General features: G+C 36.9%; 1 long non-coding RNA gene across 1 annotated transcript; it reads left to right on the top strand.

The window, feature by feature from the left end:
• Positions 1-13,083: 13,083 nt before the first annotated feature.
• LOC139138340 (uncharacterized) lies at positions 13,084-17,732 on the top strand. The gene is made up of 2 exons (XR_011553583.1): positions 13,084-13,469; positions 17,392-17,732. It is a non-coding gene; the product is annotated as an uncharacterized lncRNA (long non-coding RNA).
• The last annotated feature ends 325 nt before the right edge of the window (positions 17,733-18,057 follow it).

Raw genomic sequence — 18,057 nt, 5'->3', positions numbered from 1 at the left:
TCAAACCTAGTACATATTAGAAGTTCCGTATAGTTGTAACCCTTTTATATTTATGGCCTTGGTAACGCTTTTGTAATCTTTAAAGAAGAAAAGTAAAATATCTTTTCTCTCGTTCATTATCCAACTCTTTTAAGACAATTATGATTCCTCTGTATTATTCCCCCCGGGAATATTTCCATTAAAGGGAAAATAGCGAAGGGAATATCGTATCACAAATTGAAATGCCTGGCAGATCAACTTGAAGATGCCGTAAACCTTTCATATTCCGGAGAAGGACGTTATTCAGAAATTATCGACGTAGCAGTGAACATTTTCGCTATGAAATATACGACGTCTGAAATCTCTAAAGAATTTTCCCGGTGACTCGCTTCATGGGTCGCTTGCATTGTATCGAATCTCCTGTTTGCCAGCTGCCTGCACGAGTGGTTAGTGCTTTGGGTGGATCGCGTCTTGCCAAAACTTTCCTCGAACAAAAATTTAAACCATTTTTCGAAAACAAGCATGTAAATCAGGAGTCGCCGTGCAAAATGTGGTAGTAGAGGAACAAAATTCCCAAACACCTGTATTACTCAAAGGGGAAAACTATAATTTTCGATTTTCGCAAAAATACGTGGATGAAATCTTTCTTTATTTCAAAAGTTTCAAACTGAATCCCAACTCATGGTAGATCAAAAATCAAAACAAAACTGTCGGGGATGGCGAGTTTGAGACTCTTGCACGGTGCTGTGCCCTTGAGCAAAGAACTTTAATCATCATAGCTAGATTGGGTAGTTGGTTAGGTGTACTTCATCCAATAATTGGGCCTTCGCCTGTTGGATGATTGATTTAACAAAATAATTAGGCTTTTTACTGTTTCCAACTTAGGTAAGTGGATGACAAGAATTCGTAGAATAAGGAGACGAGAAAAAAGCAAGGTTATTAATTGTCGCCAAAATATAAATCGATTTCCAGTAAACTAGAGTTATTTCAAAAACGCACCTTCAAGTTTATGGTTTAAGGTTTAGACAAGTATTGAAGCCTCCCATTTAATGAACTCTCTGAAGACAAATTAAGCTCGTAACCCCGTCAAAGTATATATTTTCTGAAAGCCTAGATATTGGCAAATACAGTGTTCTGTATTATTTGGCAATTGCTTACATAAAGATCACGTGACAGTCAATTTTAATAACCTTAAAATAGTTTTTGACATTTCTTTGCGATAAAGCTGCAGTATTTCCGGCGGTCAAATTTACCATGATAAAAAGGTGTCGTGTCAATCTTCCAAAGTGTGCCAGGGGATTTTTTAATCTATCCTACCTTTTATGTTACATACTTTGAAAGGTGTAAGACCAGGGTTCAGTTATCGGTCAAATAATGGTCGCCTCATGAAAAACGTTCTAGGGCCTAAAACACAAATCGCAGTTCACTTTGAAAGATTGACATGACACATATTTATTATGCTAATTTAGACCGGAAATACTGCAGCACTAGTGCAGGGAAACAAAAAAAAAACGATTTTTAAAAGGTTATTCGAGTCAACTGTCACATGGTCCTTATGTATTTTATATATTTGCAGAGAGAGGGAGCAGACAGAGAGACAAAAGGTCGAACAGGCAGACAGACAACAGTCAGACGGACGGACGGACGAACGGAAAGACAGACTGACAAACATCTCATTTCCAAGCAAACTTACTTACTTATATTTTATTCGGCAATTTTGCAATGTAGAAATATCTTTCTCAGCTTATATGATCAGTTTGAGGGATTTGAATTTTGAAGCTAGTTGATTTCACACGCCTGCCAATTATGAACATTCCACACGCATGTATGTACTTCAGTAGACGCCATATTGATTCCACGTACTGATGAGTCTTCCAATCCTTAAATCGTTGTGACCAGTTATCAATATTTAGGTCATCAACTGTTCTGTTTCGGGTAAAATAAATATGAGAGTTTCACTGAATGGGAAGATGAAGGCAAAAGCGAGTTATCCTAAAATTCTTGACGAAATCAAGTTGCAGAAAACAAAAGGGTTTTAAGTTTACCATCTGTTGTTATGATTTAGCGGACTGTTACAATGGCGTATGTCATGACTGTAAAATAGAGAAATAGCCATTTCTATTTGGATGAAAATATGATTGATATGACTAATTGTGGGAATCCACATCCAAGGCATTTCCGGATGGTGTAGAGGATAGAGCTGTATTCAATGAACATATGTCAAAGCATCATATACTGTATACCCTATCACTTATGTCTTATCACCGTATACGGTATGGTTTACCTTTGAGTGCTGTAATTTTCGCTACTAAATTTTTTGTGCAACGTTTTACCAATTTTCATGAATTTTTCTGTAATTTTTTCGATAAATGGACAAAAGTCACATATCATTGGCTACAGTGATTTCAAAATATTGGCAAAATTCTGAAACAATTGACTGAGGTATATTTCAGAAATGGCGCTAAAAGGTTCATAAAAAATGGGAAGTGTATTTTTTCAATTAGTAAAATATGTTCATGTATGCAAGCTTCAGCCTTAAGGACAGTTACAATCAAGCATGATTAGATAGATTAATCATAAGTTTCTTGTGAAACGTTGACATTTGACATCAGTGAATACTTTCAGGAAAGAATCTCATAAAAGTGATTTATTTAAACTCAATACTCGTGCGAAGTTCCACAAGAACGACCCTTTTATATGAATCTGCTTGGTGATGCTTCAGTAGCTGCGAAATAGGGAAAGCAAAATAGATATTCTGTCCTTCGAGGAAGGGGACGTTTGTATTAATCGAGAGAATTTGAAGTCCTTGAAAAATTCAAAACTCTGCACTAAATGTTTAGGCAAGTTGTGACGCATTGTCAATGACATTGAAAATATCTTCTAAAGATTTTTCAAACCCAGTTCCCAATCTACTTTGAACAGTTGCTGCCTTCAAAACAAGATGACTGCGTCGTGTCACAAAACCATATGGCATATTTCTCAGCATTATGATGCAAAGTCTCCACTTACCATCCCCCATGCACTTCTCTTATTCTGTTTATTGTAATCTACTTGAAGATACAAGTCCTTTGACCGGATCCAATAATGTTCGACCGTGTGCATGCCATGTTATTTTACAGTGAGTACATTACTTCGTTTGGTCGACCATTGCTTCTTAATATGAAGATTTTCTGAACGATGTTACCTTTGTCCAGTGTTTCATTATCTTATTATGCCGTTGTTTCTTCCAGGAATCCACTTCACCAAAGTTTTGCTAGAACCGATGTCGTATCTACGAGGATACATGTTTGTTACGGAGATAGTGCCCAATGAGAAGTAACAAATTCCCGATAGTGTTGTTTCAATACTACGGTTCTATATTTTACGACCACACAGATTTGGTGTCAGTACTTATCAATTACCTACCTGTGGAATGCCAGTTTAGTGGCCATACCCTTATATATTATTAAGCTTTACGCGTACTTGACCATTATTTAAGTAATTGCAGAACGTAATGTACAAGGCGAAGCCAAGACATTATTGAGTGCAAAGTTTGCTTGCGTCCCTTATGTGCCGGGAGGGGTACGTTATTGCTACTATTTAAGTTAGCAATGGTAGTGAATTCGTAGATGTTGAAGACATCTTGGGCAACAATGCTGGATAATCGGACACACTATCAGCAATAATCCGGAGGATGACGTCACAAAATTCGCTGCTATTGATGAAGCTACAATAAAATAACCAATACTAATTTGACGATATTTAGAAATGTTCGTTCTCGATGGTGAATCGCAAAGGAAATGTGTTGAGTTTCGGATAGTATTTTTTTATTATTATTATTATTTCAAACTGGGTTGTCCATATACAGAAAAGAAATTAAGTAAATGAATATCTGAATACAAAACTCAGACTTTTGGAAAAAAAAGAAAACACGGGACGATTTTGGTGCATGGCACACTTGTCATTCGCAGGAAGCAATTGGTAATATTATCAGATCATAACATGGACGGCAATCTCACAAAGGGTAGCCAATCGCCCACCATGTCAAGATATCAAATACCTTTAGGCCTAATATGTTTTTGGGGCTCTACCTACAAGTCTACCACACAGTATATATTCATTAGGCCGGTAAAGTGGGGAGAGGAGGGGCTTTTTCCTACAGTTAACATACTCAAGGTTTCTTCCTTGAATTTCCTTTAACCCAGCTGAAGCACAATACGCCTTTCGAACTCATCAGTGCAAGATAGACTGTTTTGGCAAATGCAAACTGTTAAAAACATTACCCGTGAATTATTTGTTTATGGTATTATTTTTTTTTAATTTCGGAGGATTGATCAGAATTTATAGCTCCACAACACGTAACTTCTGGACAATATTAAACATAACATCTTCATTAATTTTCTGGGTACTATTTATGAAATTTGATGGATCCTTTAATATGATGAAAGCACTTGCTTTAACTCCGTTGAGGGGTGATTTGTCTGGCAAGCTATCAGTTCATGTCCTGTATTTCATCAAAAGATCACATTTTTCAAACAGTCGAAGTGGGATGTAACAGGTTTATATCAGCAGAGGCTCCCCGCAGTGTTTGGGGCGAAAGGTGTGCGCCCTCTACGTCAGTCTTGATATATAATTTACGGGTGGCATTGTTCAGAGTCAATACTGTAGATGAGAGGAGCAATGACGTTTGACCGACAAACTGTACATGAATTTCAAAACTCATCTCGCCAAGAAATTAAATCTATATTTTTTTAACCTCGCTCGGTACTTTTCTTGAAGGCATATGCTTGTTCTAAGTCTGCGCTCACAAATAACGATTGGGGGGGGGGGGGGTGGAATCGTGATTGAAATCTTATTTTTTTCAGATCCCCCCTCAATACCCTAATAAATTTCAAATACCGCCTCTCTATATGATCAAAAACTTTCAAGCCCCCCCCCCCTATCACAAGCCCGCATATTTGTAAAGGATGTACGTACAGAAATAATAAAAAACATATTGCGCCGTTCCGCTCACATATGTTCAAGACTACCTGTTATTAGCACTTTGTATAGTCATATTCCTAAGGAAAGTTCTTGAATTGATTAATCAGTCTAAGCCAACTTTAGTTAATCCAACTCTGGCTAGGTCAATCTCTCCTGCCGAAGAGCACACAAAATGACAATCATGAGAGAGTAGGCAAATTGTAAATTCTGGCGAATTGCCATATTGTAAAAAATTGAACATAGTGACCTACCAAAAATTTGTTTCAAAAGTACAAGATATGAATTGACAATACTGGAAGGTTACAATATTCCATCAACTACATGTTTTAATCTCTGAAATGTTGGGTGTAATAATGGCAAATGTGGTTAAAAATAAATAATTCCAATTTTTCATTCAGTCTTTACTGGTCAAAGTTTTCTTTTTGTATTATTTTATGACAAGAATTTGAAAATTTAGAAACCAAGCGTGGCCCCATCTTTTTTTCTTTAATATTTGATTATTCTCATATGCCAGAATTTAAACGTTCCCGATAACTTTTGAAGTCTCCTGGTCTTCCATGTGTTGCTCTCTGGTCTGATCTTGTGTACAAGTATGTTTCACCATCATGAGCGTCATTTGACCCAAACTCTTCTACAACTACCATGTACATCGGAGCCAGAGCTATCCTTGTTACTGCTCAAGTATGCAGTAATAGTGACACTGCAGTAGCAGAGCATTAATGATAGTGACACTGCCCGTAGGCAGTAGCTGTATTAACTTTAATAATTTTGACAATATTTTTGTTCAGTTTATACAACTGCGTTCTTGTTCTACTCCCTACAGCATGTTGAATTGTCCAGCATACTGCTTGCTATCACAGCCTGTGTATGTGTACCATGGATTTGTATCACTGACAACTGACTGTCGGCCTGGACTCTGATTAAATTATCAACTAATACATATTCATATATACAGGCTTTGTCGACAAACTGAATATTGTGTGTTTGAACATGCTGTAGGGAGACAGCAAGGAAACTGTAGTTGATATATTGCATAGAAATATTGCAAAAATCATCAACATTGGAGCTTCTACCCTGTTACTAGGCTCCAGTTTGGTTTTTCACGATCACACATTTAGATTTTTTCGAGATTAAAGTCATGAAACGTGACAAACTGTTTCCAGATTTTGTTAAATTATTATTAACATTACAACAATTGGATGAAAAAAATTGTATACATTTTTCATTAAATTACCTACAAAAACTTGGAATTTGAAAATGTAAAACATAAAAGGGAACCAAAAAAATTACAAGTATACAGGTACAGCAAAATTTTCAAGTCCCCCCTCTCTACTACCCCCAAAATTTTCGAATTCCCCTGAATTCCTCCAGCCCCCTATCCATTTTTTTGTGAACGCAGCCTAAATCTGTGAGTTTATCAATATGACAACAAAGTAAATTGAAGGAATAAACGTATGTCGAAGCTTTACTTGTCCAGAAACCATGACTAAGGAAAGAATTAAAATCTCGGTTGGATAGCTACTTTTGCTCAGATTTACAGTGGATCCTGCCTATAAAATCGAAACGAAATGTAACGATCGAATATACAAGTCAGGTAAGCGATCGACGGAAAGTTTGGCGGTGTATAGATGTGATTATTGTATATATTTTAGTCATTAATAAACAAAGCCTTTATATGTCATTTTAGTTGTACACCTAGCACTTAACAGTGATACTGTTAGAAATCACTACATGTATCCATAGACAGTAGAGAGACCCCTCTACTTATCTGTGCTGTATACCACATCAGCCTACATCGGAGACACTATATGGCGATAGATAAAGCTGGCATTTTCACCTATTGAACTGAGCTAGTTGCTCATGCAGCAGACAGAGGTACATGACAAGCTGTTGTGCACTACTATGTTACTGAACGACATTCGCCAACTTGATCCGATCCGAGACTCACGCACAGCCCCTCAACCGACGACAACGCTACACCCGCTCGGACAGTAGGTGCGCCCTCAACAGTTAAGCTAAGTAATAATGCGTTGCTGTCATCAATGATGAAGGATTTAAGCTTAAGTCTTACTTTGATCAACGATTCGACGTCTTATTCAACTACTCGGCTTTAACAACCAGTCAGTGTTGGTGACGTGCTTTCTACTGCCACGTGTAATTATCATAAAAACTAGAAATCAGGTCCTTGCATGTCTTCTTACAAAGTTACAGTTTGCATAATCAATGCATCTGATAATAGCATAGACAGTCTTGCTTCTACTGTCTGTGATAATGCCTAAATGAGTATTCGTTGTGTACTCGTATCAGAAGGTACAATGTAATGCCTCTTTCCTTTTTTAATAATAGACTTTTGTCGAACGTGGATCTAACTGTTTTGTTTTTGCTGGTGGTTCTTTTTTTCCGATCAAGGACTGATACAGAGATAATGCCTTTTACCTTGACAGCTGGAAGGGTCATGTACGAAGAATCTCGAGGACCTCGAAAATGATAAAAAACAAACTTTAGTATCTTAAAAGAAATACTTTGTATAACTTAAAACACTTTTCCAAGACATCGTGAGATAATTTACAGATCTTACAGACACAAACTCCAGTATCTCAGATTTCGGATCCCAATACTTTTACTGCGGTCAACGTACTTTCGCTTCTCCATATTAAAGACTTACGAAAATACCAGAGACAATTACACAAGTCATTCGATTAGAATATAATATGATGTAACGGTTCAAACGATTATTAATTTGTAGCTATGCGCGGTACTTTAAAATGGATTAAGGAAATGTTTTGATATTTTCTGTGTTAATCTTGACTAGCAATCTGTCGAAAGATGCAAATGAACTCACTGCCATAAAGTTATTTGCGTCGCTTATGCATAGATCCGAGAAACCGCATCAGTTCCTACACTGGTCTAGAGTTAATAAGACGAACACCGGTATGCAGTTGAAATGCACTAGAGCTCTGCCCAACAAAAAATCTTGTAAAAGCATGAATTTTTAACTTACAGAATGGGTTACGTTCTTCTTCGTCGTCCTGTAAATGTTAAAAAATATGCAACATTATATAGACCAATAAAGCATACATATTTGCACATTTCTACCCAACTCAAGAGACGAGTTACCACGTGACTATTGCATTTGAGTAAATCAGAAATACGTGTTTTATGTTACACATCCCTAGATAGTCTGTTTATAATGTGTGAATAGACTACACACTGGCGCCTCAATGGCAAAGAACAGAAGACAGTGCTAAAGTGATGTTTTTCGAAACATCAGGTCAAAGTAACTATCTTCAGATGTTCCTGATACTAGATTCACCAAGAGTCGCTCTGGTGGATGCAGCCTAAACATGGTAAATGAACAGATACATTATTAATTGAGGGGGTACACGTGTAAATGACTGTTGATACAAGGGTATTAATAGCGTGCTATGGTATGGTATGGTATGGTATGGTATGGTATGGTATGGTATGGTATTTTATGTCATGCTATGCTATGGTATAGTGTGATATGGGATGGGATGGGATGGTGTGATGTGATGTTGTATGGTATGGTATGGTATAGTATGATATGGAACTCTGATTGGTGCGTCCTTTATAGGGGAAATAATGTCAAATTTCAGTTTTTTCCTCTCAAAAACAGAGACGGAAGAAGGAGCTCACATAGCTGGTTCACCATCATAAGTTTTGTAAGGTTGGTTTTTAATTTCTACCATTTCAATATTACTGACGATATCTGTCCCATCTCGAGACAAACGCAGTGACGAGTAACGTTAGATAGGAGCGATAGATTCATCTTAGAGTAAAACGCACTTCGCGTATCTTTGTGAAGCAACGAAAGTACTTATCTCGGCCTGTCATTCTATCAACTTATCAGTGTCTGGCGCGTCAATTGACGATAGGAACTTGTCGATATTTTGTCTGATATCGTCAAAAGAACCTCGTCTTGACTTCACATCATTCACAACTCTTCTGCATATGAATTCTTTGGCCAAAATTGACGTGGTTAAGCAATAGAACAGGCCTTGCTTGAGTAATCATTCGGTCTCCGTCGTGGAGTAAATGAAAAACGGGCTATGTAACTTCAGCGACTATAAGATATGTGATGCAAAAATTCACTCATTTTCTCTTATCGCGTCGTCATTGACTCTGATATCATAAGAACCTGCGTCATTCCTCCGTTCATTCAAGAGAAGTTATGTCACACAGGAAGATGACTGATCTACTTGTCAGATTAATACGCAAGATTTGTTCGGTTCAAAGTCCGTTACATGGTATTTATTCCTTATCATGAAAAGCATCATGATTCACCAACATAATATTCACAAGGCTGGTAATTTTGCGGCAAATCATTCCAGGCTTTTCATTTATACTCAGTAACTGCTGCTTTAGAAAGAAAATGTTTGAAGTGAGGTCACAAGTTTCCTTGTTGCCTGAGAATTTACCTCTACCACAATTATTGATAACAGGGTTGTAAATGCATTTTTCTGTCTCAGAATTATAGTGCTTTTCTCATTCGCTGAAATGTAATCCACAACTCAAATGAGAACGTTTCATACTTCTTAGCTCATGCTCAAATATAATGTACACTGAGTTATTTTCTTGTCAAAAATACGAAATGAAATGCCACACGGGAAAACTGTTAGGACTTGAACACATATCACTTTCAATTTTCAGATATGTAAGCAATGAAAGTTATTGGTGATATTCTTTAAAATTTACAATGATTAAAGTTTAAATTTTCACAAAACCCATTAAAACATGTAGAGTAACTGACGTTTTCAGGGGACAGCGGCGATTTTAAAATATTGCTGGTTCAGAAATTGTGTTTCTCTATCGCCAAACATCGCTCATTGGCTCGTGTTACCTATTATTTACAATAAAATGGGTGTTTTAGAATTTCCTAAGTGATGTTTAAGTTTTCCAAATCTTCCTTCATGATTTTCTTTCAAGTAGATAAAACTAAGTTATATCAATGTACCGAGATATTTGAATTTCAATAAGCTTACGCTGTCTTGAATAGCACGCATGCGTGAAAAATCCTGACGTCATTAAAGACGGTAGCCTTCTCAAATAGGTTGCCGACTGTGGAAATACATCAAACTTTATATTTCCTCAAAACCATGACGCTGTAGTTTGATGCCAAAGAGATTGAAAAGCATCAGATATCGCACGTCACAGAGAGCAGTCTCAACGACACACCTGCGCAAGCTACAATTGCTTCTGCAAAACGTTAAATCTATCATGTGACCCTAAGTCTGAGTTAGCGTGACTGTAATGCAAAAAACCTTAAAAAATCGTACTTTCAGTGGGAAAAGTTAAGCCTGTCATGCGACCCTATGTCTGTGGTAGCGTGATTGTAATGCACAAATACGAAAAAAGTCGTAATTACTACACAACTGCTCCGATTTTGTGATGTCTACCGTTTCCGCGAAGCCTCTACGGGACATAAATATTCTCCTGACTATAGTTGCAACTGTATAAACGACACAATTGCACAGTGGTAAGGAGACATATGGAGCGAACTGCAGAGACAAGCGAAGCTATCGCCAACCGTAAACCCGTCAAGTGTTTGTGTAAAATCTGTAAAGTATACATACATACATACATACATACATACATACATACATACATACACACACACACATACATACATACATACATACATACATACATACATACACACACACATATACATACATACACATACATACATACATACATACATACATACATACATACATACATACATACATACATACATACATACATACATACATACATACATACATACATACATACATACATACATACATACATACATACATACATACATATATACATACATAAATATATATATAATATATATATATATATATATATATATATATATATATATATATATATATATATATATATATATATGTGTGTGTCGAGGTATACAGATGTCCTCGTGTGAAATTACAGTGTTAGGCGGAAAGCAGAGCGTTATAAATAATAACACACATTACTTCAAGTACAAAGTAATAATATCTGTTACTTAAAGTGGCACTCCCATTTGGTAACCTTTTTAAAACACATTTTTTAGTGCCAACGGTCGATATTTGACGTGGCGACTGCGCGCTGATCGCGAGATATCGATAAAGACATGTCTTCAAAAAAGTAAAAGTTTGAATTCCGGTGGCCCACCTAAATTCAGCTTCCGAACATCGAACGTTTGGCACTGGGGCCATTGTCAACTAAGCTATGGAGTACGACTCTATGCTGACGCTGCTGTACGCCACAGTATGCGTCGGTGATATGACATGTCCGGTGGGAGAAAGCTGAGTCTTACTGACTTGGCGTATAAACGAAAAACAATTTTTGCTGATTCCACCAGAATTCGCATAGGTGACTAGCCCAGTTACGTGCGGTTGATACGTAGCGGCCACCGCGTGGTAAGCATAGACGCATACCACGCGCGCGGCGAACCACACGTTCTGTGTGGCAGACGACAAAATGTAGTCATCGGAGGCGGCTAATATTTAACACGTAAAAACTTATGTTTATGTGGTATTGGTTAAAAATATAATACAACTGATTTAGAATAATGACAAAGACAAAGCTAAGAAGAAGTTTTCTAAAACTGACCTGTGGTAAAGGCATAATGCTGTATATAAAGTCTTCGCAGTGGGAGGTAAAATTGCGTCGTTCGAACTTATTATGGACTCCCTAGAATATCGTCAATCAGCACAACAACAAACCTTCGATGGATTTCGCGTCATAATCAGAAACGATCGTAAAACTTCGGGATGTGAAAAAAATACGCTCGGGAAATGACATGTTTTTATCGATATCTCGCGATCCGCACGCAGTCGCCACGTCAAATATCGACCGTTGGCATTAAAAAAATGTGTTTTAAAAATGTTACCAAATGGGAGTGCCTCTTTAACTTCCAAGTATCATGCAATCTTTATCAGACTGAAGATTGCATGATACTTGGAACTTAAGTAACAGATATAGTTTTGTACCCATTACTCGAGTTTCACGCATACACACGATCGTCAGATAGGTAGATTTTATTGTGTGAAATTTGCTTCAGGTGCTTACATGTAAGTATCAGGTTGGGTCAAACCATTTGGTGTTATGGGTTGGATTGAAATTTGACAAGTAAAATTTGTTTTCGTAACGGCACTTCTTTGAGACAAACTTGGAACGCTTGTTTAAAAGGCTAGATTTATCTGCAAAGATTATGAATAGCTTCTCTGTAAGGCAAAGGTTGCATTTCTTTGACACATTTGAGTAACTGCTTGCTTATGGTAGAAGCTATTCATAATCATTGCAGATAAATCTAGCCTTGTAAATAAGCGTTCCGAGTTGGTCTCAAAGTGCCGTCACGAACACAAATTTTACTTGTCAAATTTCAATCCAACCCACAACACCAAATGGTTTGACCAAACCTGATACTTATATGTAAGCACCTGAAGCAAATTTCACACAATAAAATCTACCTATCTGACGATCGCGTATGCGTGAAACTCGAGTAGGCCTAATAGGTACCAAACATACTTGATGTGTTCTCATATTTATTGTAATATTGCTCTGCATCCCTGCATCGAGCACTTTACCCCTCTTAGAAGATACAAACAAGTTTTGGGATATATATATATATATATATATATATATATATATATATATATATATATATATATATATATATATATATATCGAAGTATACAGATGTCCTCGGGGAATATATATATATATATATATATATATATATATATATATATATATATCTCGAAGTATACAGATGTCCTCGGGGAATATATATATATATATATATATATATATATATTTATATATATATATTATACATGTATGTATATAAACACTTTGAGTCTAGTTAGTTTTGACAACAAGTAGAAATTCTCGATATCAATATCGTTCTCTTAGATTGGATTATTTGATTAAAGGCTAATCGCACCAATTGTCAAGGGTTAACGTGTGCGGATAGTTTCGTATTTCGTGTAGGTACAGTCAACGTGGGCGTCATTTTTGAATCAACTGCATGCAGGTCACCGTCCCTCTTCTGTAAAAAGAGATTATATCTTAAGCTTGGATCAACACGTCAAATATCCCTCGCAGCGTCTTGATTTACTGTTCCTAAAGAGTGGTTTCGCTCCACTGGCGTCACGGCACTCGTCACACTCTCGGTCAAATTGCGTGAACCGCCGTGTGTGGTCTATCTGGCAGTTTTCCCGTCACCGAGAGAGGTTATCATTCGCAGAATATTCCAGACCCAGTCTCCCACCAACCAATCTCTCCAAACGTCGTGGAAGAAAATGCTACGATTTCTAATATTCGTCTGCGTCTGCGTTGCCTACTTTTCGCTGACAACCGCACATATACACTCCGAGGAATACGATTCATTTTTAAGCAACGACATATTTGCGAGGTACCCGAGGCCAGGACAGGAGACCGAGGAAGAAGACGAAACCATCATGAACATAGCAGAGAAGAGATTCTATCCGGGCACTCCACACGACGAATGGGTAACTTAAAACTATTTCTGTCTATTTTGTGAAATGCGAAAATTAGTCATATAATGAATTTCTTTTCACATATCATCAAATTATTTTAAAACAAAAACTTGCAAGTTTTGTTCAGTTAATCGGTTGAAAATATCGAGACTACATAAAGTTCCAGAAATGATGCTTCTGTTGAAATGTCGAACGTGGAAACAGTATTGTGCAGAAGCGAGACACGCGATTGCATTCTGTTGTGCAATGTATTAAAGCTTGTGACACGTTGTGACACTTTCTTTATTTAAAAACGCTCGTCACCGATGAGGACTTGAAACTCAATCTGAATAACTGCCATGTTCCAAACAGACAAGCCTCCGGCCCGGATCCGTTAACACAGTTGTCGTGCTTAGGCAGAATCCGCCTCGGGAACAGATATTTGGACTCGATTAGTTTTACAATACTTCTGACCTACCACTTGTAGGAACTCATTTTGAAGTTCTATAGTAAATAAAGTATTTATCTTATTTTTGTGAAAATCAAACAAATATTCCTTCACATAGAGCTGGCGCAGTTGTGGCAGCCATTTTGAATTTCAAATATCGGTGAATTTGGTTCTACAGTTTGAACGGTGTCCCCTGATTTTAGTTCATTATCGTGAAAGAGAGCAGATGACAGTTTTCTTGAGGAAAGTTTGAGCAAAAGTTTGATTTCTTTCACTTCCAAGGGATATACTAGTTTACAAGATATAGTATTTCATTCCCCTAGAAAATTTTCCCGACGCTCAGAGGCACCTTCGTTTCCATTCTCTTAAAGGACTTAAAAGACTATTCTTTCGGGAAAAAAACACATTGAAGAATGGTTTTATTACAAATGGTACATGTTCTTAGTGCATCCAATTCAGTAGCCGAGTGAAACGCTCCGCTGACTGTAAATTCTGATTCGTGCTCTAAATATTTTTTGTTCCGTTTGCCGAATACGGTTACTTGTGCCACTGGCAAAATGTTTTCGTGATGCCTAATTTTTAAGTTTTCGTAGTAGGCTGGATGTTTGTAGCGCCTAAAAGTATTGTTTACTACTTAATTTACCAAGAACATCGCTTCTTGTCTATGTATGTATGTATGTATGTATGTATGTATGTATGTATGTATGTATGTATGTATGTATGTATGTATGTATGTATGTATGTATGTACGTATGTATGTATGTATGTATGTATGTATGTATGTATGTATGTATGTATGTATGTATGTATGTATGCATGTGTGCATGCATGCATGTATGTATCTATGTATCTTTCTATTTGTCTATCTATCCATCCATCTATCTGCGCGCCCGCATGCTCACATGGCTTTGTTAGTACCTGCGTGCATGGATGCGAGAGATGTGTTCGTATTTTCCTAAATGCGTACTACTGTGAAATATGAATCAAGATCACCAATGCCGTTGTCGTTATTCTCATCTTTAATTTATGCCAAATATTTTAATTTGTTTAAAGAAACTCAAATAGCTCATTTTTGTATGTATTTTTGAGAATTTTTGCTGTCGTATAGTAGGTTATCGTGAAGTACAGGTGGCGCAAACTTCAAATTTTGCTAAAAAGACAGAGCAGAGGGCTACTCCACGGTTTCTATTGCGTTGAGGAGTTGAACAGATACAGGTCACTTAACAGTATTGAGTAATCAAGTGTTGCTACTTTTTCCTCATTTTCACTTCGATGGACTGCGAGGCCATCTAAGAGGATGATTTTTATCATCACTGACTTCTTTCCGTGAAGAATAATAATGTGATTATGTCTCATTTTTTTTGTTTTTTGTGTTTTGTTTTTTGTTTGTTTTTTTTACTCACGTATTTACTTTGCTTTTGGACAAATAACGTTTTCGCCCTTTTGTTGTTGTTTTTTTGTGAAAATCGAAATTTATTTTTTGCCATAGAGTTAACATTAGGTTATTGGCCATATTGACTATAAAGTATCGATACATTTTAGGTAATTGAACTCTCCTATGCTAAATTTTACATGATAACCTGTGAGTGTTATTCTTTTAATATATGAAGCAGAATAGAGGAGAGTTTCGTTGATCCAAGTATTGGCAAAAAGTTGATGGCTGAAAAAGTGTTAAGTTCCAGTTGCACATAAATGAAGTCTTCATCTAAAGTTTCTTGCAAAATTGATTTTTTTATATTAACCCAAAGATGTTAAAGAGTCGTACCTTATTTCATAATAGTTTTAAGACGAAACGCTAAAATTCAAGTCGATTGCACACGACGTCTCTTTTCACACCGGGGGCGTGTTTGCCTTAAACCCATACAAATCACGCATCGTCGCTCACCTGTATCCTAAGGCAAACTTCAGTAAAGCCAAATGACGTCATCGCGTTTAAAACGACGAAGGGTTGAATTTTAAACTGTAACACTCTCGTGTTTAGAATATTCTCCCTTTCAATGTTGCTCCAATCCTCGCCATCAAACTTTCGTTCCTAAGTAGAAAACAGTGTACTCTGTTCAAACCAGTGTGTGACGCGTGCTACGATACTGGCCTTGTATCGTCTGTACGCTCTGCGCGTCTCGTAAAGCTCTTCACTTGACTTTTGAGGAAAGCAAAGCCATATTATCGCGACGTTCACACTATATCGAAATCTCTCGACAGAACATCCCAGTAAAGTTGTCAGGCACAAACACTTACTGAGTGATTTCATTCGCCACCCTTTTCAGATTCTGAAGTGTTTTAGTTTTCAGTTTCTGCACTATTCACACTCTCTTGAAGCCTTAAAAATAGTATATAGCTGTGAATCGTGTCATCAGATGTGGATATTTGAAAAACACTTGTACCCTGTCGCTGAGTATTCTCTATTTGGCGGCTAACAGCTACATCTAGATGTCAAGACATCACTTATGGCGGCCGTGCCTTTTCATGTTGCTTCCTAACAGCGGGGTTTACTTCCACATCACACCTGAGATTCTCACTTTTTTGAAAAACTTTCCTAAGGAAACTGAAACGCCATCTGTTGTATAGAGCGTACGTTGTGGTTTAGCCTTCCAGCATCACACAAGTGCTTACAAATTTTAGCGCCATGCAAACCTTTGTAAAGCCAGAGAAGGAAACTAACTGTTCCATAGGATTATTACGAGGTGCAAAATTGTATGCAAATGAGAACAAGTGTAGCGAAGTGTAGCGAAGCTAAATTAACGCTACAATTAAAAGCTTAATGTGTTAGGAGTGTCCATTTATATTGAATGAAGCATTCTGTAAAATTTGTACTTTCAGTTTCTTTGATATGTTTTCAAAATAAAGTCAAGTAAAGCGTACTTGATTGAGTGTCATGGAAGGATATGCCTGTGTAAAGCAGACCTATTTGACTTAAATGTTTCGCTATCACCGTTGATGAAAAAATACAGTCTATAAAAATTTCTCGTCTTTGATCCTTTAGTGTATATTATTTTGGCAAAGCTGCACAGGCGGCAAGCGAAAATTTATGTAAGAACCAGCGAAATGTCGCACTGCATGGTCACATTGTTACTGACGACTTAGAGTCTAATAGTAGAGTATATAAAGCGTCCAGAATCAGAGAGGTCATGTACAGACAGTGTTAAAAAAAATTATGTGCATTACATAAAAGTGTGCAAAACAAAAATGCCTTAAAAGTAAGACAATTGCAGTATTGTATTTTTAACGTCCTCGAGGTGATTTTAAAATTTACACTTTTTTGTTAAATTGTTTGCAGGTTTAAATGAAATTTTAAATTCTAAATATTCTGCAGCTCTCCAACTTCCTTCCCCCCCCCCAACTTTTCCAACCTTTGCAGATAGGCCCATTTTCAGATGTTTATCCCAGGTCATTATTGACATAGCCTTTCACTGTGCCATGATTACATCTTGTCGCCTGAAAAAACCCATATATGAATTTCTTCAGTTAGCCTTCATTTGCTTGTTTTTTGTTTCTAAAACTTTTCAGTATAACTGTTCTTGGCATCCGGAGACCGGCGAGTTCATCTTGGGAAACCCGTGCAACCCACGGAAACCAGGGAGATGCAGCGGCACCTGTGGTAACCGATGGCAACGCGTCTGTCGTCCTAAGAAAGGAAAGGGTTTCATTTGCCAGAGAAGACGCCAAAGAAACGACTGAAGTTAAATCACGGACGAATATAATATCTCCCTTGACTAATCCCAAATACGTTGATGACATGCTTATTGAGTTCCGAACACATTGTATAGTTGTTAATTTTTGTGAAAATTGCCTTTTTTAATTCTCCCATGAATGTTATATGAGAATAAAACGAATAAATTTTAAATGTCTCTCTACATCTAGATGGTTCAACAACATCTCTTTGCTCAGTTTAAAAATTACTTCTGAATCTCGTCTTTTATCTTGCAAACGTCATTTGTCGTTGTCTCCGTGAATAGCATCAAATAAATTCAAAGTCGATGAATATCAATTATTGTTTTTAAGGAAAAGTCCTGTATTTGTGTATTATCTAATTTTGTTGACAACTAAGTTTAGTCCGGACTAGATATCGTCTGTTGACAACACCTTGGCATCTTAGGTTGTTTTTTAATGTTAACATTTTGTAGTTCAAGACAATTTTGGGAGAAACAGGAATGTACTAGTTTTCACAAAAAC

The sequence above is a fragment of the Ptychodera flava genome, chromosome 1 (genome assembly GCF_041260155.1).
Source record: "Ptychodera flava strain L36383 chromosome 1, AS_Pfla_20210202, whole genome shotgun sequence".
Lineage (NCBI taxonomy): Eukaryota > Metazoa > Hemichordata > Enteropneusta > Ptychoderidae > Ptychodera > Ptychodera flava.
Note: the sequence above shows the minus strand (reverse complement) of the source record. Positions and strands in the feature narration are given on the sequence as shown.